Below are 25,628 nucleotides of genomic sequence, written 5' to 3'. Positions count from 1 at the left end.
TACCTGCACTGGATGCTTTCTTTTCCTTGTTTAGTGTCTAAAACGAGAAACAATGGCAAACTCCTTAAAATACAGAAACACTGGATTCCTAAGAACGTTCAAAAACAGTAATTTGGAGTAAACTTTATTTTTTGTAAAGAAATAGCAAATTTGCATGGTGAGTGAGTGCATTCAGGGGAAAACGGGTTATGTGCAAGGTTAAGTGAGGCCAAAACAATAGAAATGATAATGGATAAGCTTTGAGTTTTTGAGGCTCTTCTTGCCCCAGGCAGTTCCAAAGGCCATTTTATTTGGCAGGATTTGACAGCAATTTGTGCAAGAACAGGATAACTAATCCAGTTAAAAACGAAAAAGAATATGCATATTGTTTCATAATTTATATTGAAATTTATACAGTACAGCAGTAATTGTGCGTCTGTAATATTTTTGTTTTTTTTTGGGGGGGGGGGGTTGTTTTTTTCCTGGAGGGACGCAGCTCCTGCAGACCCTGCTGGGCTGGCCTCTCCTCCCACGTCCCTGCCGCAGATCCCCGCTCCCCTCCCCCACCCTCGGTTCGTCCTTCCCGGTCGACCCCGTTCCCGCCCCCGCCCCGCGCAGACTGCAGCCAGGTCCGGTCGGCGGCGGCTCCGCGGAATGACCCGTAGTAACCTCACCCCGCCCCGGGCCGCCAGCACCGCGCTCCCCGGCCCGAATTCGATAGGCCCAGCCCCGCACGCGCCACCGCCCGCGGGCCAATGGGCGGCAGCCTCTCTGCATATGCAACGAGTGCCGGCCGGGGGTGAGCGTCCCAGGCGGTTCCGCTCAACAGACGCTGCTTTGCCGGCGCCGGGCTGCGACACTGCCGTTGTCAACGCGGCCGGGGCCGGGACGAGGAGGTGGCGGACGGGGTCGCAGACGTTTGTCCCCTCGCAGTGCGGCCCCGACGGCTGCGCCAGGGTCCCTGGGCGGCGGCGCGGCGCGTGAACGCTCTGGGGCTCAGCCAGGCCTGCGTGGGCCCGAGGCCGGAGGAACCCGGACTCCGGCGTCGCGGTGAGTGCGGCGCGGGTTGTGGGAGCGGCGGGAGCCGGTTGGCGGTGCGGCCTCCGCGTGCGGTTTGGCTGGGCCCCAGGGGCGCCCCAGCCTCGGGGCCCGGGACCCCGACGTCGGCGCCGCACCTGGCCGCTGGGTGTGCGCGCGGGCAGCCCGCGGCGCCGGGAGCAGTGGCGCGCAGGGTGGGAGGCGGCCCGCTGGGGTCCGGGAAGCGGCTGACGTGGGACCTCGGCCCTGAGCCCACGCGAGCCGGGAGCTGCAGAGCGAACGGCGTGGGGCGGCGCTGACCAGGCAAGGAGGATGCACTGCGTGCCTCCCGGCGCTGTGGGGCGGGGTGGGGAGACCAGTCCCTTGAATTAGGGGGGCTTTGCCGCGGCCCCAGCAGTGAGGTGTCCGTGGGAGGAGACTCAGCCCTGCGATTTCGGAAAACCCTTGCTTGGCGGGGGCGGGAGGGGCTGTTGCTGCGTGGGGTGAGAAGAAATCGGGTGCGTGAGGTGGGTCGACCTTGGTGATTGGTTCTGGACACTATCGTGGTGGTGGGACTGGGATTAAGACTGATGTTTGGGATTGAGAGTTGCAGGTTTACTTTTCCCCAAGTGCGTTTTAATCACACACTGGTGATAGGTTGTGTAACTCGGGGACTGCTTACTACCAGCAATCCTGCGGGGTAGGCGTTATCAGGCTCGTTTCACAGAGGAGGAGCCCGAGGCACAGGTTTTCAAATGGTTTGCCCAGGAAGTCTGATATTAGAAAGTGTGCTGTAAGCTGTTGTATAAAAGGCCCCTCGAAAATGAAAAGGCTGGAGGAATGTCTTTAAAATTATATGGAAGCTAGAAAGGCAATAGGCTTTGTGAACGAAATTATAGCTGAAAAGAATGACAAATAGCTGACATTTATTGAGCTTTTATTACATGCTACGCACTGTTCGGAGAGCTTTATGTACAGTGTCTTTACACTGTTAACAGTCCTCTGGGGTGGAGGTTATTCCCATTTTACAGCGGGAGAAACTGCAATTGGACGTATTAACTTGCCTCAGATCTCAGCTAGTAAGAAGCTGGGATTCAGACAGGCCTGTGTAAATCCAGAGCTCTTAAATCTAACCACTATATTTTGCTGCCTCTCCTTGGTGGATGGTTGAATAGTTTCCACAGTGGATTTTAGTCTGGGTGGCCAGGAGAGTTGTGGTTTGATGATACCTTCTTTCATGATCATCAGCCTATTTTGGTTTTCCCCAAATTAGTTGAGAGTTGAGGGTGCTGCTGAGTTGCTCCTGAAAGTGTATTAGAAGAGCACTATAGGGGAGAGGTGGTGTGACATGGGAGTCTTTTGCACACTTTATTTTGTTTTCTGGCATTTTTCTGTGCAGTTCCTCACACTTGGGGATGAGTAAGCCTTCTCTTGTAATTCTCGCATGCGTTTTCTCTCTAGACTTTTCCTGATTTCTCGTTTGTATAAAAATTACTGGTTTTGTAGGATGACATTGAGTGTAGGGGCAGAGTGGACCATTGGACCTAAGGGTCAAGGTGACAAGTCACGTCGTATCTTTGGATCTCAGTTATTGAATTTGTAAGGCTTTAGACTCAGTGACTTAAAGCTTAAATATTCTGAGAGTCTAAAATGTTCTCCTTGAAGGAAGGAAGAAAGAATGGGAGAAATGAAGGACGCACAACTTATGAGGGGAAAATCATCCTCTGTCTGGTTTGGGGTGAGGGTCAGATCTTAAAGCCTCAAGATCTGTTTCTTTTGCTTATTTGCTTCCCTGCTGGTTGGTTCCAGTTAAGTGACTGTTTCATTCTTCATTCGATTCATTGCCTCACCTAGAGCCATTAAATTTTTGTGATATGTCAGGCACGTTATTAGGTGCTGGGAAGACAGCAGTGACTAGAGGGAAAAATAGACGAGAAGCAAATGGTCATACAAAGGAATAAGTGGTTGCAAGTTTGATAGGTACGATGAAGGAAAAGTATTGTGTGAATGAGGATTGTGAACAAGATTGTGATGTAGATGGAAATCTAGTCTAGGGAGCTGTTTTTTGAAGTGGTGAGATTTTGCTAGAGGACAGTCTTGAAATCTGAGCCTGCAATTATGTACATAATGCAAGAGTTTGGGAAGTTGTGAGCAACAATAATTCTTTTCATTTCACAGTGTCTTTCGTACTCTGAATGTCATCCCAGCCTACGTTGCAAGATACGAAAATGAGATAGGCAACTTTACAAGTTGTCATTCTGTCTGCCTTCAGGGTACTTAAAGCTTAAATAGTTCTCTAATACTTTCTCCCACTCAAGATGAACTGTAAGAGGGAGTAAGACTCTTTTATGTGAGATTTGGGCTTGAATATGGGATTTAGATTTTTTTAGGAAAGATAGGCCAAGGGTGATAGACTTTTAAATTAAGGAGCATCATAATCAATCAAAAGTATCCGTTGTAGCATACGCTTCACAGGGTCATTTGACTTACAAGTCTCACCTCTTATGAGATCATTTTTTGATGGCTGGATTGGGAAATATAGATTGTTAAAAATACATAAATGCCTCAGTTGAACATGTATGAAGCCAATACAAATAATACATTGCAATATATTTACTTAAGGGCCATCTGCATGCAAAACACCGTCCTAGGGGTACCATGTGGAATAAATAAAAAAGATGAACTTGCCAAAGTTCCTGCTTTCAAAGAGATTTCAGTTAATGAATACTAATACTAAATGTTTTTTTTTTATTTTTCAAAGTACTAGCATATGTTGGCTCATTTGATCCTCTTAAGAGCCATATATGGTAAACAGAAATACTGAGAAAATGGAGATATAAAATTGTCAGGTTATGGTGATAAATAGTAGATGGAGTGGAAGAAAGAGATGTTAAGTGATTACTAGGTTTCAGACCTGTGCAACTGAAGGGGTATGTGTGCTATTCACTGAGCTGGGGCTTAGTGGTAGAGAACTAGGTTCTGGATATGGGAAGAGCATGACTTTAGTTTCGAAAGTGTTCAGTTGAAGCTGCCTTTGAGGCCTTTATTGAGGTGCTGGTTTAGTGCTCAGAATTGGGGTGGCCATTTACTGTTTTGAAGCCCTCCATGTAGAGGCAAGAGCTCAAACCATGGGCATGGGTGAGATTGCCTATGGGGAGGCTATACAATAAGAAGAGAAGGAGGCCTGGGATGGAGCTGGGCAGAGGAGGTTGCGCTTGCCAAGGAGACGAGTGGCCAGGAAGGTCAGAGGACAGCCAGAAACAGATGTCCCTGCAGGGCGATGAGTCAGTACTGTGGAATGCGTCTATGAGAGAAGAATTGAGAGCCGTCCATTGGACTTAGCAAGGTGAAGGTCATGGAGGTCACTGGTGACCTTTGAAAGAGATGCTGATCTGCAGGTAGGGGTGGAATGGGAAGCAGTGGGAGGTGAGGAAAACGGAGACAGTAAGTATAGGAAACTGTTTCCAATAGGTTTGATTTCAGCATATTTGAATGCTGGTGGGAAGGCTCCGTGGAGAGGGAGTGGTTGAATATAGACTAGAAAAGGGTTTGTGCAGAATTCCTGAAAGGATGGGGCTGGGATGGAACCCAAAGCACAGCTAAGGCCCGTGTCTTCGCTGGGAGGAGGGACACCTCCCACAGCGACAGAAAACCGGCCTGCAACTTATGGAGTCCTAAGCAAATGCCAAAAAATTGTCAAGAACTGTTAAATTTCTAAAAATTAGCCCAATTTTAGTTGACTCATGAGATAGTCTTTTAGAAGACTTTGCCACAAGAGCATTGTGTGATTGATTTAAAATGTGGCTCAGTCTTAATTTCATCCACCCCAATAGAGTATATATTTTCATCTGACTTTTGATCGTAATTTATTTATTTTTTGAAAAAGGAGACACTCTAAATGGTAAGTCCTGTGATGCTTTCCTTACATGTTTATTTTTGGTTTCATTAGAAAAAAGCTTTCGGACTGTTTTTGTTTTCCTGACATCATAGGTGCCTTAATTCTTTTTATTTAAAGTTTAGCTTCTGTTATTATTGGAATATGTTTACTTACATATTTTTGATGTTTCCCATTTTGAAGGATAAAGAATTGGATGATTTGGTAGTTTCAATTGATCTGCTAATTTTTGTTTAGAATTGAAGATACTTAAATAACCAACTTTTTGGATAAGTCGCCTCCAAATACAGGTTTCTGCTTGTTTGTGAAGGTATTTGTTATTAAGGATTCGTTCATTCATGTATTTATTTAGTGTCTGTTTTGCAAGGTACTCGGAATTTGGAAATGATTGAGTGAGTTCCTACTCTTAAGGAACTCACAGTTCACTACAGGAAGGAGGTGTATGAACAAATTACAGCATGGTGCAACAGAAGAAGACATATGAGCAAATATATTACAGGATGGTATAATCAGTGCCGCAGTGGAAACTGTTAGGAAATAGAGAAAAAGTGCAGAGCGGGCACAGAGTAGGGAAGGAAAAGGGGAGACTTCTCGGTGGAGATGATAGCGGAACTAGGTTTTCCAAGATGAACTGGAGTTTTGCCAGGTTAACAGGGAGCCAAGAAATAGAATGTTTTACCTTGATTTTGGATCCTCTGTGTGTGTGTGTGTGTGTGTGTATGTGTATGTACACAGATGTGTACGCATTGGAGATGTTAGAACACTACCAAAGAATATTGTTAGAAAAATTAAAAATTGCTTATCTTACTATCCTAACGTTGATTGCTCAAGCCATGAAAAGCTGCACATTTTCCACTGTCCTGTCATGGTCAACTTTTCTGTCTCCTATTTGATGCAGAAAGTAATTGAACTTATATTATTTGGATACAAAGCCTAGTTTTTGTTTTTCTGAATGAACAGTCTTTGGAATAAGGATAATAGCTGACACCTTTATGGGATACTGTGGCCAAATGCTGTTCTAATTTTTATCTCAGCCTTGCAAAATAGGTTCTTTTCTTTTTGAAACGGAGTCTCGCTCTGTCACCCAGGCTGGAGTGCAGTGGTGCGATCTCTGCTCACTGCAGGCTCCGCCTCCCAGGTTCACGCCATTCTCCTGCCTCAGCCTCCTGAGTAGCTGGGACTATAGGCGCCTGCCACCACGCCCGGCTAATTTTTTGTATTTTTAGTAGAGACGGGAGTTTCACTGTGTTAGCCAGGATGGTCGCGGATCTCCTGACCTCCTGATCCTCCTGCCTCCGGCGTCGCAAAGTGCTGGGATTGGTTTTTGAGCCACCGCGCCCTCCGGAAAATAGGTTCTTTTTATCATTCTGATTTTTACGGATGAGGAAACTGAAGCACAGAACAATTTAAGTGACTTGGGCGATTGTGTGCTAAGTGTGTGCTGAATTTCATCCCAGTCAGTTTGGTTCCAGAGTCCATGTTCTTAACCTGGACGCTGCATCTCCTCCCCGCAGTGACAGTTCACTTGAAGTTCATATTAACCTCTGAAGTCATCATTGTGTAGGGAAAGGAGCTGTGATGACATTTAGGGGCAGTTTTATGTCTGGTTTAATTACACAAAGTTGCTGCCCCAAATAAAACTGTCCCTGCAACCCCCACCCCCCCGGGAAATCATAAGGAAATTGATAGAATTTAACTAGAATTTTCTTTTTCTTTTTCTTTTTTTGAGACAGAGTCTTGCTCTGTCGCCTGTGCTGGAGTGCAGTGGTGTGATCTCTGCTCACTGCAACCTCCGCCTCCTGAGTTCAAGCAATTCTCCTGCCTCAGCCTCCCTAGTAGCTGGAATTACAGGTGCCCGCCACCGCGTTTGGCTAATTTTTGTATTTTTAGTAGAGATGGGGTTTCACCATGTTGGCCAGGCTGGTCTCGAACTCCTGACCTCGTGATCTGCCCATCTCAGCCTCCCAAAGTGCTGGGATTACAGATGTGAACCACCATGCCTAGAATTTTTTTTTTGGACATAATTCCTCAGGATGCTTTCCCCTTTAACCTTCCTTCACAGGAATTGTTATCATTGATTTTTTAGATTGGTATATAAAGGAATTTGGGATCCCATAGTCTGCTAGTTCCATTTTCTTTTCCTGTCTTTTAACTAAAATATAGACACATTTTCTGTATGTTTGAAAAATATTTCATAAAATGTAATCAACTTAAAGAAACCCATGCCTTTCCCCCAGATCTTACAGTTAACCACTGCTCTGAATTTGGTGTTTATTATTCCTGTGTATTTCTCTACAGCTTTATTACACATGTGTTTCCTTAGACAGCGTATAGTATTGTTTTGTGTATTCTTAACTTTATATAGATGGTACTGCATCTATTCTTGTTCAGCATACTGTTTATTTTACCCCCACTCAAAATCGCTTACCAGTGTGGTTTCATGAATTGAGTTTCAACTCATTTCATCAGTGTGGGTTCAAGTCAATTTATGTCATTTATTTCTACTGTGACAAGTTAGTACATTTTAGGTCTATACCATATTTATTTCACCTTTGCTCTGTTGATAGACCTTTAGGCTGTTTCTATTTTTTGGTTGTTGTTATTACAAACATTGTTACCGTAAGTATTATTGAACACAAATCTTTGTCTATTTTAATTTTTGGCACTGTAGTTAACCTGTGCTCCTTTTTCTTTATTCTTTACATTTTAATCTCAGCCTTCCTCTAATCTTTTCATTATTTGACCTAAGGTACCGTTCTTTGTCCATTATGCTTACAGTATAAAACTATAATGGGTACTTTTCCTCTAAGGCTCTTTTTAGTAACCTTTATTTTAGTTAACTTTCTTTGCTTTTTTTTTTAAAATAAAAATATCTTAAAATAGAGAAATATCTTAGTACACATTTTACAGATACATGTTATTTTACTTATAATTCCCTGCACGACTGTAGGGATAATTCACTTGTACCCTTTCTCTTGGGAAATGTTTCTGTGTTAATGTACATTTGATTTAGCTAATTCTGTATTTTAGTGTTTGTTTCCTTTACATATTTTCCTCTAAATGTAGTGTACTTTTTTTGTTGCAGTTTGGTGGGTAGGAACATAGGCTCAGCGTTAAGACTGCTTGGATTTGAATCCTGGCTCTACTTTTTTTTTTTTTTTTGAGACGGAGTCTCACTCTGTAGCCCAGGCTGGAGTGCAGTGGCCGGATCTCAGCTCACTGCAAGCTCCGCCTCCCGGGTTCACGCCATTCTCCGGCCTCAGCCTCCCAAGTAGCTGGGACTACAGGCGCCCGCCACCTCGCCCGGCTAGTTTTTTGTATTTCTTATTAGAGACGGGGTTTCACCGTGTTAGCCAGGATGGTCTCGATCTCCTGACCTTGTGATCCACCCGTCTCGGCCTCCCAAAGTGCTGGGATTACAGGCTTGAGCCACCGTGCCCGGCCTGGCTCTACTTTTTAGCTGTGTGTCTTTGGTCAGCGTATTTAATTCTGTGTCAATTTCTTCTTCTGTAAAATGGAGATAATAATAGAAATCTACCCTTAGATTGTTGTGAGATTCAAATGAGGTGACTGAGTGGCAAAGTCATTACTCAATACATATTAACTATTTTTATTAGTTTTATTTCTTGTTAGGGTATGCAGTATTTTCTTTCTAAGTCTACTCAGTTTGTGGTGTTGCCTTCTTTTTTGAGGCAGCATTTTAACTCAAATATCTGTGATTCAAGGAAATGTCTGATGTATTATAACTGTTTGCTAGTGGAGATTGGGAAGAGATATTGTAAACTGTAGCGAATTGTAAGTTGAGGGACGTTAACTAGATTTTGTTATATCTTAACATCAGTAATTTAGGATTTGGCTGGGCATGGTGACCTTTAACCCCGCATTTTGGGAGGCTGAGGCGGGCGGATCACCTGAGGACAGGAGTTTGAGTCCAGCCTGGCCAATGTGGCGAAATCCCATCTCTACTAAAAATGCAGATTAGTTGGGTGTGGTGGCGGGTGCCTGTAATCCCAGCTACTCGAGAGGCTGAGGCAGAACTGCTTGAATATGGGAGTGGATGTTGCAGTGAGCGGAGATTACACCATTGCACTCCAGCCTGGACAACAGAGGGAGACTCTGTCTCAAAAAAAAAAAAAAAAAAAAAAAATTAAGATTTATCCTGTTTCATTTTTTTGGAAATATGTATAAAGCACATTGAAAGTGGGTTGACGTGGTGAAATTCTCAGATAATTACCAAGGGTCTACTCTTGTTAGTTTTAAATACCTTTTGTAATATGATCCTGATAATGATTCAGATGGTGTTTCTAAGTATATTATCCTATATCATTAACCTTGTGTTGATGGAGAAGGAATCAAGGAACCATTGCCGTTCGTGTATGTAAAGCTTGATAGGTAAATTTGAGTGAGTGACTTAACCTTTCTCAGCCTTCCATTTCAATTTCTGTAACATAAATATTTCAATTCTTACCTCACAAGGTTATCATGACTTATGTTAGTTGCTTTCTTCATCTCTCTGACTCCCCTGTCTTGTCTTGTAATTTCCTTTTTTCCTGTTTTCCCTATGTATATTCTTTCTTCCTCTTTGTCCCTTCTCTGCCCTTCACAAGTAGTTTTTTGATAAATGGCAACAAGACATTCTGAATCCAGTGTGTGAGTGAACCCATTATATTAATAAAGACACACGTTATTTAAAGGGGACTAGGAAATATTAATTCTGTAAGGACAAGGGTTTTTAGGCCATATGAAGTTACGGAGGAGATATTGTAAATGTTAGATGAGCAGTATAGAGGACAGAGAGCTCACGTTTTGCCAAAGTAGCGAGGGAATGGTCAGCTGAGCAAAATGAGACTGTTAGAGCTGAAGAAAGATTTGTGAGGAAGGTATTCATGTAGGATGTCCAGGGGGCGGTGGAGTTTGGAAGACTGGCAAATAAAACTGAGCCATGAACTGCTTAGGAGGACTCAGGAAGCTGTGAGGATAAATCACATCCCGTGGGGAAGAAAGGAACACTGACTTGGAGGACAAAAACAATTAAGACCTAGCATAACCTCTTTATTTATTGATTAAACTCAGAAAGTAGTTGTTGAATGAATTAAAGCTTCTAGGAATAGGAAGGGAGAACTAGCAGCTAGCAAATGAAGAGAGTGAGTTGTTGCAGGAAGAGCTTTGAAGGTCTGGCCCGAGTTGTTTGTAACCCTGCCGTTGAGACTGGTGGTGTGGCATAGTCTGTGCCATTTAGTCTGACTGGACTTCTGGTGTGTGTGTGTTTTTTTTTTGTTCTGTAATCCTTTCTTGCTTTTGGGGGATGGAGAGGGACCTGCTTCTTCATCACTGTTCTTTTTTACCTCCTTTTCCCCCTCTTTTACTTGACTCAGGATTTTTGTTACCCATGCCGTATTTATTTTTTAGGTGTCTTTTGCTTTATTGGTTAGCTTTGTGCATTTCCCCATGTATTCATTGATGTGTTTACTACCTGGAATTCACTGGGGTATTTGCATGAGTCTCTTCCTCTTTTGACATCTCAACAAACAGGATTCTCATGGAAACCATCTCAGAGGCAGTGGGCAGTAAATAGATGGAGTGAAAGATGAGGCAGAACTGTTTTTCTGATGTGAGGAGCTTACAGGCATTCTATATTGAGATGTACAATTGGTTAGCAAATAATTACAAAAGAAAATGAGTGCCGTAAGAGAGTGCCCTAAGGGGTCAGCGGATGAGTAGAGAGGTTCAGGCTGGGGTTAGGGCCAGTGGAGGTTTGGGTATCAGAGAATGCCTAATCAATATAGATGCTAAGAGACAACTAGACTTTGGATGTATGCAGAATAAAGGACATTCCAGGTAGAGCTACGGCAAAGTGAGCAAAGGCAGAAAAGACAGGTAAAGGAGGCAGAGAGGTGGTTGAAATTGATTTGTATGTAGTGTGTGAAGTAGAGAGTTGGAAGTTTCCAAATCTCTTGGAAGAGCTGGAAGTTTCCAAATCTCTTGGAAGAGTTGGAAGGTGAGAGTTGAAAAGTAAGCTGACTTCAAGTTGTGGAGAGCCTTAAGTACTTGGCAGACGAGTTTGGAATTTTTTTTTATTCCTTCTTTTTTTCCCCGCCTTTTAGACAGTGAGGAGGGAATTGAGATTCTTGAAGAGAGGATTGATGTGAAATACGGGTTATAAGGGAGTGGCAGTGTCACGCTGGCAACGTGGATGAAGGATGCATTGATGGAGGAGGGGGAGAGGGGACTAGAGACAGAGGAGTAACTAGGGATACAGTTGAATTCTGCCAGGTGATAGGAGTAAGGACCTGAACTGACAAAGAAAAGCATGAGAAAGGGCAGGAGGTCGGGGATGACAGAGGAAGCAGAACCATCAGGACTTGGCAACTGACTGGATCTTTGCAGGACAAAGTGAAGGGAATTTTACCAAATGCTTTTAAGTTTTTAGTAGGTTCTAGAAATGGGAAGGTTCAGCTTTCCGTTTGAGGTGGGAAAGGTGAAAAGCAGAGTGACGGTGGAAGATGTGGAAAGGAGAATTCAGTTAAAAAAATTTTATTTTTAAAAATGCCAAGTGGGATAGCTGGGATCTACTCAAAAGAAGCCAGATGAGGGGTCATCTGGGTAGGCGATGGTGAGATCAGGGAGTGGCAGAGAGTGAACAAAGTTCCGGACTTAGATGTTTATAGAACAGAGTGAGAAGTCAATGAAAGATACGTAAAGTGCTTCTCACTAGGGAAGAGAGTGCTTCTCAGTAGGCATTGTCTATGGAGGCCTCAGCTAAGGCTAGGTCTCACAAACATGTGGCATTGGTCCTGGCTGTGTAACTCTCCAGCTGGCAGCCTTGTGGGTAGAAGTGAAGAAAATGCAGTGAATCTGCAGGGAGCTGTTGTGTTTTAGAGCTCTGGGATAGTGAGTGCTCGGGAGTCCTCTAGGAAGGACATGGTTGTCACAGAAACATTGGTTCCTGGGACTAGGCTTTCAGGGGGCAAGAGAAGCCGCAAGGGAGTTGGTGGCCAAGATGGGGTGGGAGAGCAGGTCTAGTGGGTGAGGGGTTGTGGGGTTACTAATAGCCTATTCTCATTCTGTTCATTTTTAAGGCTTGAATTAGTTTTCTAATGATAGGAATCTTGTTCCTTTAGGACCACAGATGTGAATGTTACTTATTTATTTGTTTTTTGCTTTTCTGCTTTATCTGTGGCATTGCTGCTCTTGTGGCATTCCCCCAACCCCCGACTCCCTTGTTTTTGGGAACATAATAGTCACCATAAAAAAGGTGTATAATTCTAAGGAAAAACTTAAGTAAGGCAAATGCTCAACAGGGAAAAGTTCGCAATTTAGAATACAGGTATGCCCAAGGTTATAAAATAGATAATAGTACTAAGACAATTACTTTTTTTTTGAGATGGAATTTCGCTGTTGTTGCTCGGGCTGGAGTGCAGTGGCACGATCTTGGCTCGCTGCAACCTCCGCCTCCTGGGTTCAAGTGATTCACCTGCCCCAGCCTCCCAAGTAGCTAGGATTACAGGCACCCACCACCACGTCCGGCTAATTTTTTGTATTTTTAGTAGAGACGGGCTTTCACCATGTTGACCAGGCTGGTCTTGAACTCTTGACTTCAGGTGATCCACCTGCCTTGGCCTTCCAAACTGCTGGGATTACAGGTGCGCTCGGCCGACAATTACATATTTTTTATAGAAAGAAAATGAAAGTGTCTTAGGAGAATTTAAATAAATTATTATTCTCAACATCTGTCATCCGTCCATCTGTTCGTCCATCTCTGTGTGATGGATGCTCCCACCAGGTACTTTGCTAGTGGACACCAAGGATAGAGTGATGAATAAGACAAATATGGGCCTTCCCTGGTGCATAGAGTGGGAAGATGAACATTAAGCAGTTCCACAAAGTAGTTATTAAATTACAGCTGCAATAGGTCCTGTGAAGGCAAAGTTGTAGGGTGCCAAGGGTGGGGAGCGGGAGTAGGCTGTCTTGAAAGGCTTCTCTGAGGAAGTGGCATCCAGCTGATCTAGGAGAAGGGGGATGGTGGTGGGACGATGGGATGGTGTGGTGGTGGGGCGACTGGGCCGCTTTCTAGGCAGAGGCTTGAAGCAGTGGGGTGGGGTGGGGTGGGATGGTGACTTGGCTTTGGGAAAAATCCACAAGAAGGCCAGAGGGGCAGGAGTTTGTGCAGAGGCTCTCTGGGATGAAACTAGATGCAAAAATAAATGGGCCACAGCACCCATGAGACAGGAATAAAAATAAAGCCGTCACTTACCAAGCCGTCCATTGAGAGTAGACTGGGAGGATTAGGGAACTTGGAGGCTTGACTGTGACAACTAGTAAGCAATATCTGTATCTAGTCAGTTTGCTTCTTTGGTCCTCAGCTACTACAAAAAGTATAAATTTTATTATTACAGAATTCAGAATTTGGAAAGTTAACTTTGTATGATTTGAATTTTATGATTAGGAATGTTACAATTTACCAAAATTATCTTCAGCAGTATTAAAACATCTATAAATATAACAATATACCTGATCATATTTTATGTCGATTTTGGTATCGTTCATCTATTAAGGCCAATGGGAAACTTTTCAGCTAGATTGGATATTATTTCATAATTCCGTAGAGTTGTATGTTTTGAACAGAAATATTTTTAGTGTCTTCTCTGAGTTTACCATTCAATTTCTTGTTTAAAAGATCATAAATTGACCTAGTGTTTCAGGCATGTCAATACTGTTGCTATATAAATTTGTAGAAATTGTAATGGACTTATATATTTGCTTTAAGTTTTTCTTCTAATGTATATTTGATGAGAAGATTTGGAAAATATATAAAAGCATAAATTCTACATTCTAGATGTAGCCAGTGCTGAGGTGCTTTCAGTCCTGATACCTGTTTGTGTGTATGTTAACAAAAGTGGAAATGTATTGTGTGTATTTAATATTTAACCTACTTCTTCTCATTTATCATATCATGAGCAATTCCCATGGTATTGAATGTTTTTGAAAATATTTTTAGTGGTTGTGTAATAATCTACTATATGTATGCAAAGTACCCTTTCCCAATTATTAGATTTGCATATTTTCATTACCCCCTATTATAAATAGCAAATGGAAATTCTCAAGTAAATTTTTCTTCATTAAATATTCACAGAAGTGGAATTGTTTGGTCAAAAGATATGAAAAATTTAAAGGCTCTTAATAAAAATTACAGAGAGGTTGTACTTATATCTGTGCCCTTTAGTTTGAGTGTGTCTTTGCATCGCACCTGTACTCGGATTTATTTTTTATTTTTTTTTGAGACAGAGTCACTATTACCCAGGCTGGGCTGCAGTGATGTGATCTTGGCTCACTGCAATCTCCACCTCCCAGGTTCAAGTGATTATCATGCCTCGGCCTCCCGAGTAGCTGGGATTACAGGCGCGCACCGCCACACCCGGCTCAGTTTTTTAGTATTTTTAGTAGAAACCAGGTTTCACTATGTTGGCCAGACTGGTCTTGAACTCCTGACCTCAGGTGATCCGTCTGCCTCGGCCTCCCAAGGTGCTGGGATTACAGGCGTGAGCCACCGCGCCCGGCCTTGTACTTGCATTTATATATTGAAAACCAAAAGAAAGATGTTGTTTCATACGAATAATATTAAAAAAAAAAATCTTGGCTGGGCGCAGTGGCTAATGTCTATAATCCCAGCACTTCGGGAGGCTGAGGAGGAAGGATCACTTGCACCCAGGAGTTTGAGACCAGCCTGGGCAATATAGGGAGACCTGGTCTCTATAAAAATAATAAAAAATATTAACTGAGTGGGGTGGTGTGTGCCTGTGGTTCCAACTGCTTGGGAGGATTATTTGAGCCTGGGAGTTCAAGGCTGCAGTGAACTGTGATCAAGCCACTGCACTCCAGTCTGCGACAGAGCTAGAGACCCTGTCTGGAAAAAAAAAAATTAGCAACCGAATATTTATTTTAGTTAAACCGGTCTTAATATAGACCTGATTTAAATAAAAAGCAATAATTTTGCTTATTGGATATATCCTACTGAAGGATTTGGAGAAAGAATAGAAAATTTATAGATTTACAGTTTTTAAATTACATTGGCTCACTACTGGAATCCCAATACTCAGGAGGCAGAGATGGGAGGATTGCTTGAGGCCAGGAGTTTGAGACAGCCTGGGCAACATAGCAATAACCCGTCTCTACCAAAAAAAAAAAAAAAAAAAAGAAAGTAAAAAATGAGTTGAAGAATTAAAAATTTTCACTTATGTGAAAATTTGGAGAGGTAAAGTTAGGAATAATTGTAAAAATTTAGCTTTTGATTTACTTTTTTTGTGTTATGTATAACCTGCTAATGTTAAAGATAATATATGCTAAGTGATCAGAACAGTGTCTGGCACTTATTAAATGCTCAGTAAATGTACCTGTTGTTGTTACTTTAAAAATTTCTCCTTTGAACTCTCTGAGGATTAGCTTATATAATACAATGTCTCAAAGTTTTTATCACTGATAAAACTTTATCACTAATTTTATCACTGATAAAATCAAGAAGGTTGGGGATGGAAGGAATGGGATTTTTGTTTTTGAGTAAAAACCTTTGGAATGGTGGGTTGGAGGGAGGAACCTCATGTCTATTCGTCATGATTCAGATCAGGATAATAATGAGTTGATCTGTATAGTGCCAGTTGAAATCTTGATTTTTATTCAATGAAATTAAAAAAATTCATTGGTTTGGCTTTTCACTGATTGATTCATATCCCATTCTGTATTCCTTTTGGTTCCTAGAAAATGAGAGGAGTAATTTCTGTAAATTTGACCTTGTTGGTATTAACTTTCATATGGCAGTTTTAGAAAGAAGTGCCTATGGCAGATGACTTATTGGTGAGGCTTCTTTCCTCTTTAATTACATTACGTTATAGCGTAGAAATGATCGCATCTGTGAACATAGATGGCCTTAGTGATTACTGCCTCACTGGTTGTTGAATGAGCTGATATTGACCAGAGTTTCTGCCCCTGCTCCCCTCCTCTTTTGGGTTGTCCAGTTCAGTGTCACAAGCACAGACATAATTCCTTAGCTTATTGCTGGGTTTTTTTGGGTGATGTTTCTTTTTGTTTTCCCCTGTTTTAAAATTTTATTCATAAAATCAGCCAAAATTTATTGAACATATGCTAGGTAATACCTTGTAGGTTTCTTGGGATTCATATTTCAAAGATGCATCATTAGAGTGTTTACCTTGTTGAAGTAGAAAGTAAAACAGTAAACATACAATCCATAGTTAAAAGTGCTAATGTAGAGGTATATTCAAAGTGTTTTGGGTTCTTAGAGGACTGCAAGCAGATATTAGAAGACTTCATAAAAGAAGTGACATTTGAGCTAGAGTTTGGACTGTTTCACCAGTATAAAAGTGTTGGGATTAATAAGCAGGGGAAGGAGCAATAGTGTGTGATTTGTAAATCATAGGAGCAGTTCTGATTCTGGTACCCATTCCCTACCCTCATGTGGGATAGCTTTTCTCAACAGATGTTTGAGCAAGAGCTAATTGTTGCTTTATGGTTTTTTTTTGTTTTGTTTTGTTTTGTTTTGGTTTTTTTGGGACAGAATCTCAATCCTAGGCTGAAGTGCCATGGCACAATTGTGGCTCACTGCAGCCTCAACTTCCCCAGCTCAAGTGATCCTCCCATCTCAGCCTCCCGAGTAGCTGGGACTACAGGCGTGTGCCACCATGACTGGCCAATTAAAAACATTTCTTTTTTGTAGACACTAGATCTCTTTTGTCCAGGCTAGTCTTGAACGCCTGGACTCAGGCATTCCGCCTGCCCCGGCCACCCAAACTGTTGGGATTACAGGCATGAGCCACCATACCTGACCCTACTTTATGGCTTTAAAATACTTTCTTTCTGTCTATTTAAATTATAGAATATAAGAGTATTTATAAAAGTATACATTTATTCATACCCACTGTGTATCACATATTCTGCTAGATTCTAGGAAAGCAGAGAAATAAAAAGTCCTTGCTTCAAGAAGCTCACAGTCTATTGTGGGAAGACAGAAAAGCAAAGTTAAATAAAATACAGTTGTAATAAGTTATGTTAATGGTATGCCTGACATGTCTTGGAAGCTCAGAGGAAGGACATCTAACCCAGCCTTGATGGAAGAGGGGAGAAAAAGGATGGAGGTAAAAATAGATGGAGAGAGTTCAGTCAAAATCTATATTCCTTTACTTCTGGGTAGAGCATAGTTTTTCTGAGTTAGGAGGGGATTGGAGATGGAACCCTGGGACATACCAAGCATAAAGGCGTGGGACAAGAACACACATGGGGATGCTTGGGGAACTGAAAGAGTGTGTTACAGGATAAGTCAGTTAACAATAGAGAGCAGGCAGCGGGAGGCCTGATAGATTGAGAAAGACGGTGGAGAGATCAAGGGGTTTGGAGTTCTGGATGAAGTCAAAGGATTGTAGTGAAAGAGTTGGTGTGGAACAGGACTGGTTATGGTAAGAGTAGTTTTGGAGTTTTGAACTTAAGAGATGGTTTTGTAGTTAGATTGTTTAGAGGGTGTCTTTTAAAAGTTAGTTTTGTGATTTTCCTTGTAATGAAGAAGTGGAGCAGATGATAACCCAGATGGAAATTTCTATGAAGGCAGGATCAGTTGAATACTCAGGGCCTGTTTATGTAAATCTGAACTTTGGTATCGAGAATGAAAAGCATCGCACTTTCGTAGATATACTTTTTTTGGTGAGAAACATCTATATTGGCATTTGTTGTTTTTATTAGATACTAACTGCAGTGACTGCTACATATACACTTATACCTTTATAAATACCTAGTTCAGAAAATATTTTGTAGGCATGTAACAGTTTTTGTTCTTTGCATTGATGATTCTGGGGAGAATGGTGGACATAGTGTAAAACTGGCATATGTAATGCCTATATATTATACTCCATCATGTGTTAGAAGATTACATGCTAGAAATTTACACTACCCAGAATCGTGAGTCACTATTTGGGAATTGTCCTTGATGCATGGATAATTTACCTGTGGATAATTGGGAGCTGACTCTATGTATGTGTATTTAAGTTAATAAAGTTTATTTATATTATATGATGCCAGAGTACGGGCATGTTAACTATAGATGATTACAGTTTTTGTTTCTTGTTATTAATTTCAAATAGTTTTATTAAATAATTATATTTTCTGTCTTTCTTAGATAAGTCAAGAACATAATGTGTTTCTTTTGAGCTCCTTCAGGGAGAGTAGGTTTAATTTATTCTTCCACTAGAAAGAAAGATACTGTGCTTTATTCACTGCTACACACCCAGTGGTCAGCATATAGGAGACACTGACATTTGTTGCATGAATGAACCAGTCTCTGCATCTCTGCCACCTAGCACAGTAATGGACATGAGATACTGAGTAAGCATTTATTAAATTGAGTTGAAAGTTTTGAATATATTACCAGAAAATTTTTGGAAGGCCAACAATCTCACATCAAAATGACCAGTATATACTTATTAATGGAAGCTCAGGAATTCCTGAAGAATAGACTTTCTGTTGATGAATATGTACTTGAATAACTAACTGGTTGAGTAATATATGCTAATGTAATTTAAAAAAATTTGTGTGATTGTGAAGGCAGGAAAGTGATGGATTGTTTCAGGCCAGGCCATCTGCTTGCTGTACTTTAATGTCATTGCTGCTTGTCGCCTTCCCTGCCTTGTTGACACTCCTGACAACACCCTCATCAACCTTTGTGTTTGTCTTTGGCTTCCAGGTCACTGTTTCCTGTTCCTTTACCTTTCTTGTTGGTTCTTCTGGCATCTGCCCTTAATCCTGTATCCTACAACTGAACATACTGTTTCTGAGGAATTCTGTGTTCTATGAATAGAATCAGTGATGACTGTGACGTCTGCATCTTCAGCTGTTTGGAGCCCCAGCCCTGTATTTCTAACAATATACTGAATCTCTCTTCTGGTCTTTCCCACAAACTTAACATCCAGTCCTATATTCATGTGCTCATATTTGTGTCTGTTCTTCTTGTACTCCTCGTTACATGCCACCATTCTTTCATTCTGAAAATGTAGACTTTAATTTTCAGAGCCCTTACTCTATACGTCGTACCTGACAGGTCCTACTAATTTTACCTCAGAGAAGCCTCTGCAGTTGGTCCTGTTTCTTCTGCATCTGCTGCCTTAAATTCTGCACTTCATCACTCGGGCTGTGGTAATAACCACATACTTGGAATCCCTTTTGGTTTATTTTCTGTGTTGACCCCAAGTAATCATTCTTAAAAAAAAAAACACATTTAGCGCTGGGCACGGTGACTCACACCTGTAATCTCAGCACTTTGGGAGGCCAAGGCGGGTGGATCACCTTAGGTCAGGAGTTTGAGACCATCCTGTTCAACACGGTGAAACCCCGTCTCCACAAAAAATACCAAAATTAGCCGGGCGTGGTGGTGGGCGCTTGTAATCCCAGCTACTCAGGAGGCTGAGGCAGGAGAATCGCTGGAACCCAGGAGGTGGAGATTGCAGTGAGCCGAGATGGTGCCACTGTACTCCAGCCTGGGGGACAGAGTGAGACTCTGTCTCAAAAAAATAAAAAAAATTAAAAAAAAATTGGTTAAATGCTTTACTTGAAAACCGATCTCATCCTATCTACAACATTTTCATTGCTAACTCCCCCCATATATTTCACGTGTTCCAGCGATCTCAGGCTACTTGTGATTACTCGCTCTGCTCATTCATGCCTCCCTGTTAGGCAGCAGTGAAGGAGGAATCAGAGTCTGGAGAGATTGATTCGGCTTTGTCTGTGGGTAATTATACTCATCCTGAATCTTGAAAGATGAGTTTATTTTGACAGTCTTCTTAGCTGCTTCTGTCTCTCTCCAATTCCATACCCCATTCCAAGTTTTGAACAGAAGAGTATGATTGGACCAACACATCCGTGTTTTTGATGCAGGCTTCACTGGTCACAGGTCTGCTGGATACCTGTGGATGGCCACATTTGCCATAGTCTGCGGGGTTGGAGATGGGGACAGAACAGCATCACATATGATGGCCAGTGCTTCCCTCCCCAACAGTCGTAGGCCAGGCAATGTGGACTGTGGGTTGACATCACTGGAGACTGTTTCAGAATCAGAATAAAGACCAATAATAAACCTTTTTTTTCTTTTTTTTCCTATTTATGGAATATGGGAGCTATGGAAGAGAGGTATTACTAGGCTGGTTGTTTGCTTCAGGGATCTGCTTCTCATCTTTCCAGGACTTAATTCAGCTACTACCTCGGTTAAAATTTTCCTTTGATGCTGTGCAACTGCAGTGTCACTATTGCCATATATGTAAGTCCCATGACTATTTCTGGTTTTAAAATTCTGTATTAAAACAATTAGTGTTTTGATACAGAATAGGGCAAATGTGCATTAAATATGCTGTTTCTCAAAGTTTTTTCTTCCAGATAAATATTAGAATTAATTGTAACATAAGCATACAAAACAAACATGTAAGAAAAATCCTAGTAGGATTTTAAATGGGATTGCATTTGGTTTGTGGGTTAATTTTGGCAGAATTACGTTTATCCTTTCTACCCAGGAACAAGTCTGTCTTTTCATATATTCAGGGTTTTTTTTGTGTGTGTCTGTCAGTAGCATTTTAGACACACAGACACCCATATGTAAATATGAATGCTGTATTACATGAAGTATTTCAAACTTGCTTTTGCTATTGTGACTATATTTCCATTTCAGTTTCTAACTGGTGATTAATAGTATATTAAAAAAACTATCAATTTTATTTGGTATCCAATTATCTTTGTCAATTCTGCATCTGGTTGGATATTTTTCAAATGATTCCTGCAGATTTTCTTGTCAGACAGGCACTTATCTGCACACAATAATGACTCTATCTTTTTCAGTATTCGTAACTGTTGATTTGTTGTTTCATTGCATTGGCTAAAGTGCAGTGCTGTTCAGAAGGCATGCATTGAGAGCCATAAATATAAGCCATATATGTAGTTTTACATTTCTAGTAGGCAATTGATTTTAATACATTTTATTTAATGTAATATATCCAAAATCTTATTTCAGTGTATATATTCAGTATAAAATTTATTAGTTAACTGTTTTACGTTCTTTTTTTACTACTAGGTCTTTGGAATCTCATGTGTATTTTACACTTAGATCACATCTCAGTTTGGACTAGCCACCGAGTGCGCAGTGGCGCTTGTGGTTACGACGTTGGACAGCATAGAGTTAGAGCCTTCTTGATGTACAATAATTACGATCATAGTTGGCCTTGTTGTCCCTTACTTGGATGGAAGTTGCTTTTCAGTATGATGTTTAATGTTGATTTCTAAATAATATACTGTTGAAGTTTAAGCAATTTTGTTTCTGAGTAAGATGTTCCTTTAAAAGTTAATAATTGGTATTCACTCCCCGCCCCACCCCTGAGATGGAGTTTTACTCTTGTCGCCCAGGCTGGAGTGCAATGGTGTGATCTCGGTTTACTGCAACCTCCACTTCCCGGGTTCAAGCAATTCTCCTGCTTCATCCTCCCAAGTAGCTGGGATTACAGGCATACGCCACCATACCCAGCTAATTTTGTATTTTTAGTAGAGATGGGGTTTCATCATGTTGGCCAGGCTGGTCGCGAACTCCTGACCTTAGGTGGTCCACCTGTCCAAAGTGCTGGGATTATAGGTGTGAGCCATTGCGCCTGGCCTCACTTTTCTTAAATACTTAAGAAAGTATAAGGTGTTGCTCACACCTTTCCCCTCCTACTTAGCTTGTTAAATATAGAGAATGGTAGTAATGAAGAATTCTCATGGTGAAGCATCTTTGCACTCACAGTAAACAAACCATGCTTGGTTATGGTATATCATTCTTTTAACTCAGCTGGATTAGATGTGCTGACATTTTAGGATTTTTTCCTCATATTCATTAGAGAGATTGTCCTATGTGATATGTCAGGTTTTGGAATCGGCATTATATTAGCTCTTGTAAACTAGGTAACAAAACTTCAGATCATTCTGGCCTAAAAAAATTGTTTTAAAACTTAAAGGAATATATGCACATGGTTGAGGACTTTTTCAAGTAATTTCTTAGTAAAGTGTATTTGTGGAATATAAATTTTATAAGTCCTTGCAAGTCTGAAAATTTCTTTATTGTACTTGCAATTGATTGGGAAATTAGCTAAGAGTAGAATTCTAAGTTAAAACTTTCCCTTAAAACTTTTAAGGCCTTGTTCATAGTTGCCTACCTTCCTGTGTTTCTGAGACATCTGGTGCCAGTATGATTCTTACTCCTTTATAACAGCGGTCTCCAAGCGTTTTGGCACCAGGGATCCAGTTTCGTGAAAGACAGTTTTTCCACGGACGGGGGTCGAGGAGGCATAGGGGTGGGGGATAGTTTTGGGATGAAACTGCTCCACCTCAGATCATCAGGCATTAGATTCTCATAAGGAGCGGACAACCTAGCACCCTTGCATGCGCAGTTCCTGCTCCTGTGAGAATCTGATGTGGCTGCTGTTCTGACAGGAGGCAGAGCTCTGGTGGTAATACGTGTCCACCTGCTGTTGCTTACCTCCTGTCAGGTCTGTGGCCCGGGGGTTGAGAATTCCTGCCTTACAGGAAGGGTGACCATATATCCTGATTTGTCTGGAATACCCCTAGATCACACCTTTTTTTTTTTTTTTGAGACAGAGTCTCGCTCTGTTGCCCAGACTGGAGTGCAGTGTCATGATCTTGGCTCACTGCAACCTCCGCCTCCTGACTTCAAGCAATTCCCCTGCCTCAGCCTCCTGAGTAGCTGGGATTACAGGCAGGTGCCACCACACCCAGCTAATTTTTGGTATTTTTAGTAGCGATGGGGTTTCACCGTGTTAGCCAGGATGGGCTCGATCTCCTGATCTTGTGATCCGCCCGCCTTGGCCTTCCAAAGTGGTGGGATTACAGACGTGAGCCACCGCACCTGGCCCAAATCACACTTTTTAATAGTACCTCCTTTTATTCTGTTATGTATTCTTGTTTGTTGATCAGTTATAGAATCACCTTATTTGTAGGTGGCTTCCTTTTTTTTTTTTTTTTTTTTTTTTAATTTTGTTGCTGCTGCTGTTGTTTTTCTTGAGACAGAGTTTTGCTCTTGTTGCTCAGGCCTGGAGTACAATGGCGCGATCTTGGCTCACCACAGCCTCCTGCTCCCGGGTTCAAGCGATTCTCCTGTGTCAGTCAGCCTCCCTAGTAGCTGGGATTACAGGCATGCACCACTATGCCTGGCTAATTTTGTATTTTTAGTAGAGACGGGTTTCTCCTTATTGATCAGGCTTGTCTCAGGTAATCCACTGCCTTGGCCTCCCGAAGTGCTGGGATTACAGGCGTGAGCCACCACGCCCGGCCAGACTTTCTGTTTTTTTTTTTTTTTGGAAGATTTGAGGATATTCTTATACTCTGTGCTTTGATAATTTACATGGCTGTGTCTAGAAGTCAGTTATCTTTTCCCTCATTGATCTGCCCAGTCCTCTCAAACCGAAGACTAGTATTTATCAGCTCTGGGATATTATATTGCAGAATGCTTCAGGAATTTCTGCTTGCAAAATGTTTTAGGAATTTCAGCCTCTTCATTTGCTTTTTCTTTTTATTTCTGGAACTCCTTGTAATGGGACCTGAATCTCTTGGATTAATTTAACACTTTGTTTTTTAAAATGAGAATCAGATTTTCTATATTCTACCCCATTTGCTTCTGCTCTTCTTTATCTGGAAGAGTCTCCACCTCATTTTCTGACACTTGTGTTGACTCCTTAATTTCAGCTGCTACTAATTTCAAAGAGCTTTTTCTTATTTTTATTCCTTGTGTTTATATGTAGCATCCCATTCTTGTTTCATAGATGGCAATAGCCTCTCTTATGCCTTTGAGAATATTACATAGACATATTTAAAAATTTCCCACATTTCCTACATTGCCTGTTTCCACTGAGGCACCTTTTCTTTGCTGTTTGTCTCTTTGATAGTGATGGTTTTTCACAAATACCTGATGATTAAGAACTTTATCTTCTGTCTGGATTTTGAATTTTTAAATGCTTTTCCTGTTTCTAGTTTCTTTTTCCACAAATAAATTCTCAACATTGGCACCAGGTTTAATATTATGAAACAGAGATCCGAGTATGTCATCCCTCTGCTAATCCGAGTATGTCATCCCCCTGCTAATAAAAGTTAGAAGACTTTTAAGAGATCTGGATAATGTTTCAACCAGTTAGGGCAGCAAACATGCACAGCGGCAGTGAGGCATTTGTTTTCTAGGGCCACTGCAACAAATCACCACAGACTGGGTGGCTTAAAACAACAGAAATTTATTCTGTTAACGTTAATAGAGACCAGAAGTTCAAATCAGTGTTACTGGGTTGAAATAGAAGTATCAGCGGAGCTTTGAAGGCCCCAGGGAAGAACGTGTTCCTTGCCTCTTTCAGCTTCTAGTGGCTGCTGGCATTCCCTGTTATCAGTCCAATCTTTCAGGCCAGCATCTTCCAGTCTCTCTGCTCCATCTTCATGTCACCATCTCCGTCATGTGTGTCGAATCTCCTTCTGCCACTATTTATGAGGACGTTTGTGAGGGCATTTAGGGACCACTGGGTAATCTAGGGTCTTTTTCCAAATAAGGTAACATTTGCAGATTCTAGGGATTAGGGCCTGATACCCTTGAGGTCCTTTATTCAGCTTACCACAACTACTTAAAGAGTCCTCTGAAATTTCTATTTTCTTATATAAATAATTGTTATTACTGCCTGCAGTTATTGTCTGCTTGAACAAAAATACATGCATCAACTCAGTTTATAGTGATTTCCTTGACCTTCTCCACCCTAGACAAAAGGCTGCAATCGCCAGTTTTCCTAATGCAGCTGATGCACTTCTCATGGTTTTTGCCTTGTTAAAGTGATTTGTCAGGCTCTACCACTGACTAGGAATTCTTTTTTTTCAGTACTATGGTGTCATTCTTAGAATGCAAAGTGTCAAGTCTGGAGCTGAGTAAGGCATTTAATAAATATTTGTTGAAGAGTTTTTAACGTTTATTGAGGGCCAATTACATACCTAGTAGGACCTGTCACCTTGGGCCATTTAATAAACAAAGCAGTGTAAAGTAAGCATGGCACGTAAGTTTCTCCAGGGCATATTTCTCAAAAGGGATTGCTGGGTCATAGGAGTCCACATTTTCAGCTTTTGCTAGATGCTGCCAAATTGCTCTCTTAACTGGCTGTACTTCCCTAAGAGTGTCAGGATGTATCTTGTTTGCCATATTCTTGCCAACACTTGTGAATTTTTTTCATTAAAAAAATTTAATAGAGGAAATGATGCTGTTTTAATTTGTATTTCCTTGATAATTAATGAGGTTGACCATTTTTAATAGGTAATAAACAATGTGGAATTTTCTGTTAATATACGTAGCCTGCTTTCTCCTGTTGTTCTTTTTTATTTATAGAAATTCTACAAATATGGATATGAATTATTTGTAGATAGCACCATTCTCATTTATATAAGAGAAAACTGGCACAAGAAATTATTAATAACAAGAAGATTTTTAAGTTATTTCCCCCCTGGATGAATAGATGCGTGACCTTGTCTGGAGTCATAGCTAATACGAAACAGCAGGGATTTTGAACCCAGTAGTAGCTGAGTTTAAGGTCTGTCTTTTTTTTTTTTTTTTTTTTTTTGAGACAAGAATCTCACTTTGTCACCCAGGCTGGAGTGCAGTTGCATGATCTCGGCTCACTGCAGCCTCTGCCTCCTG

At 41.4% G+C, this 25,628-nt stretch overlaps 2 protein-coding genes across 3 annotated transcripts in view; one reads left to right on the top strand and one right to left on the bottom strand.

Moving 5' to 3' along the window:
* Positions 1–25,628, bottom strand: part of FARSB (phenylalanyl-tRNA synthetase subunit beta) — an 896,824-nt gene that overhangs the window by 294,593 nt on the left and 576,603 nt on the right. The gene's annotated exons all lie outside the window — the stretch shown is intronic.
* Positions 705–25,628, top strand: part of ACSL3 (acyl-CoA synthetase long chain family member 3) — an 81,097-nt gene continuing 56,173 nt past the window's right edge. The window contains exon 1 of one of the 2 annotated variants that reach the window (XM_050752078.1): positions 705–1,029. The gene's annotated coding sequence lies outside the window, so the exon portion shown is untranslated. The remainder of the gene's footprint in view (positions 1,030–25,628) is intronic. The other variant, XM_050752077.1, reaches the window with a different exon arrangement.

The sequence above is a fragment of the Macaca thibetana genome, chromosome 12 (assembly GCF_024542745.1).
Source record: "Macaca thibetana thibetana isolate TM-01 chromosome 12, ASM2454274v1, whole genome shotgun sequence".
Lineage (NCBI taxonomy): Eukaryota > Metazoa > Chordata > Mammalia > Primates > Cercopithecidae > Macaca > Macaca thibetana.
Note: the sequence above shows the minus strand (reverse complement) of the source record. Positions and strands in the feature narration are given on the sequence as shown.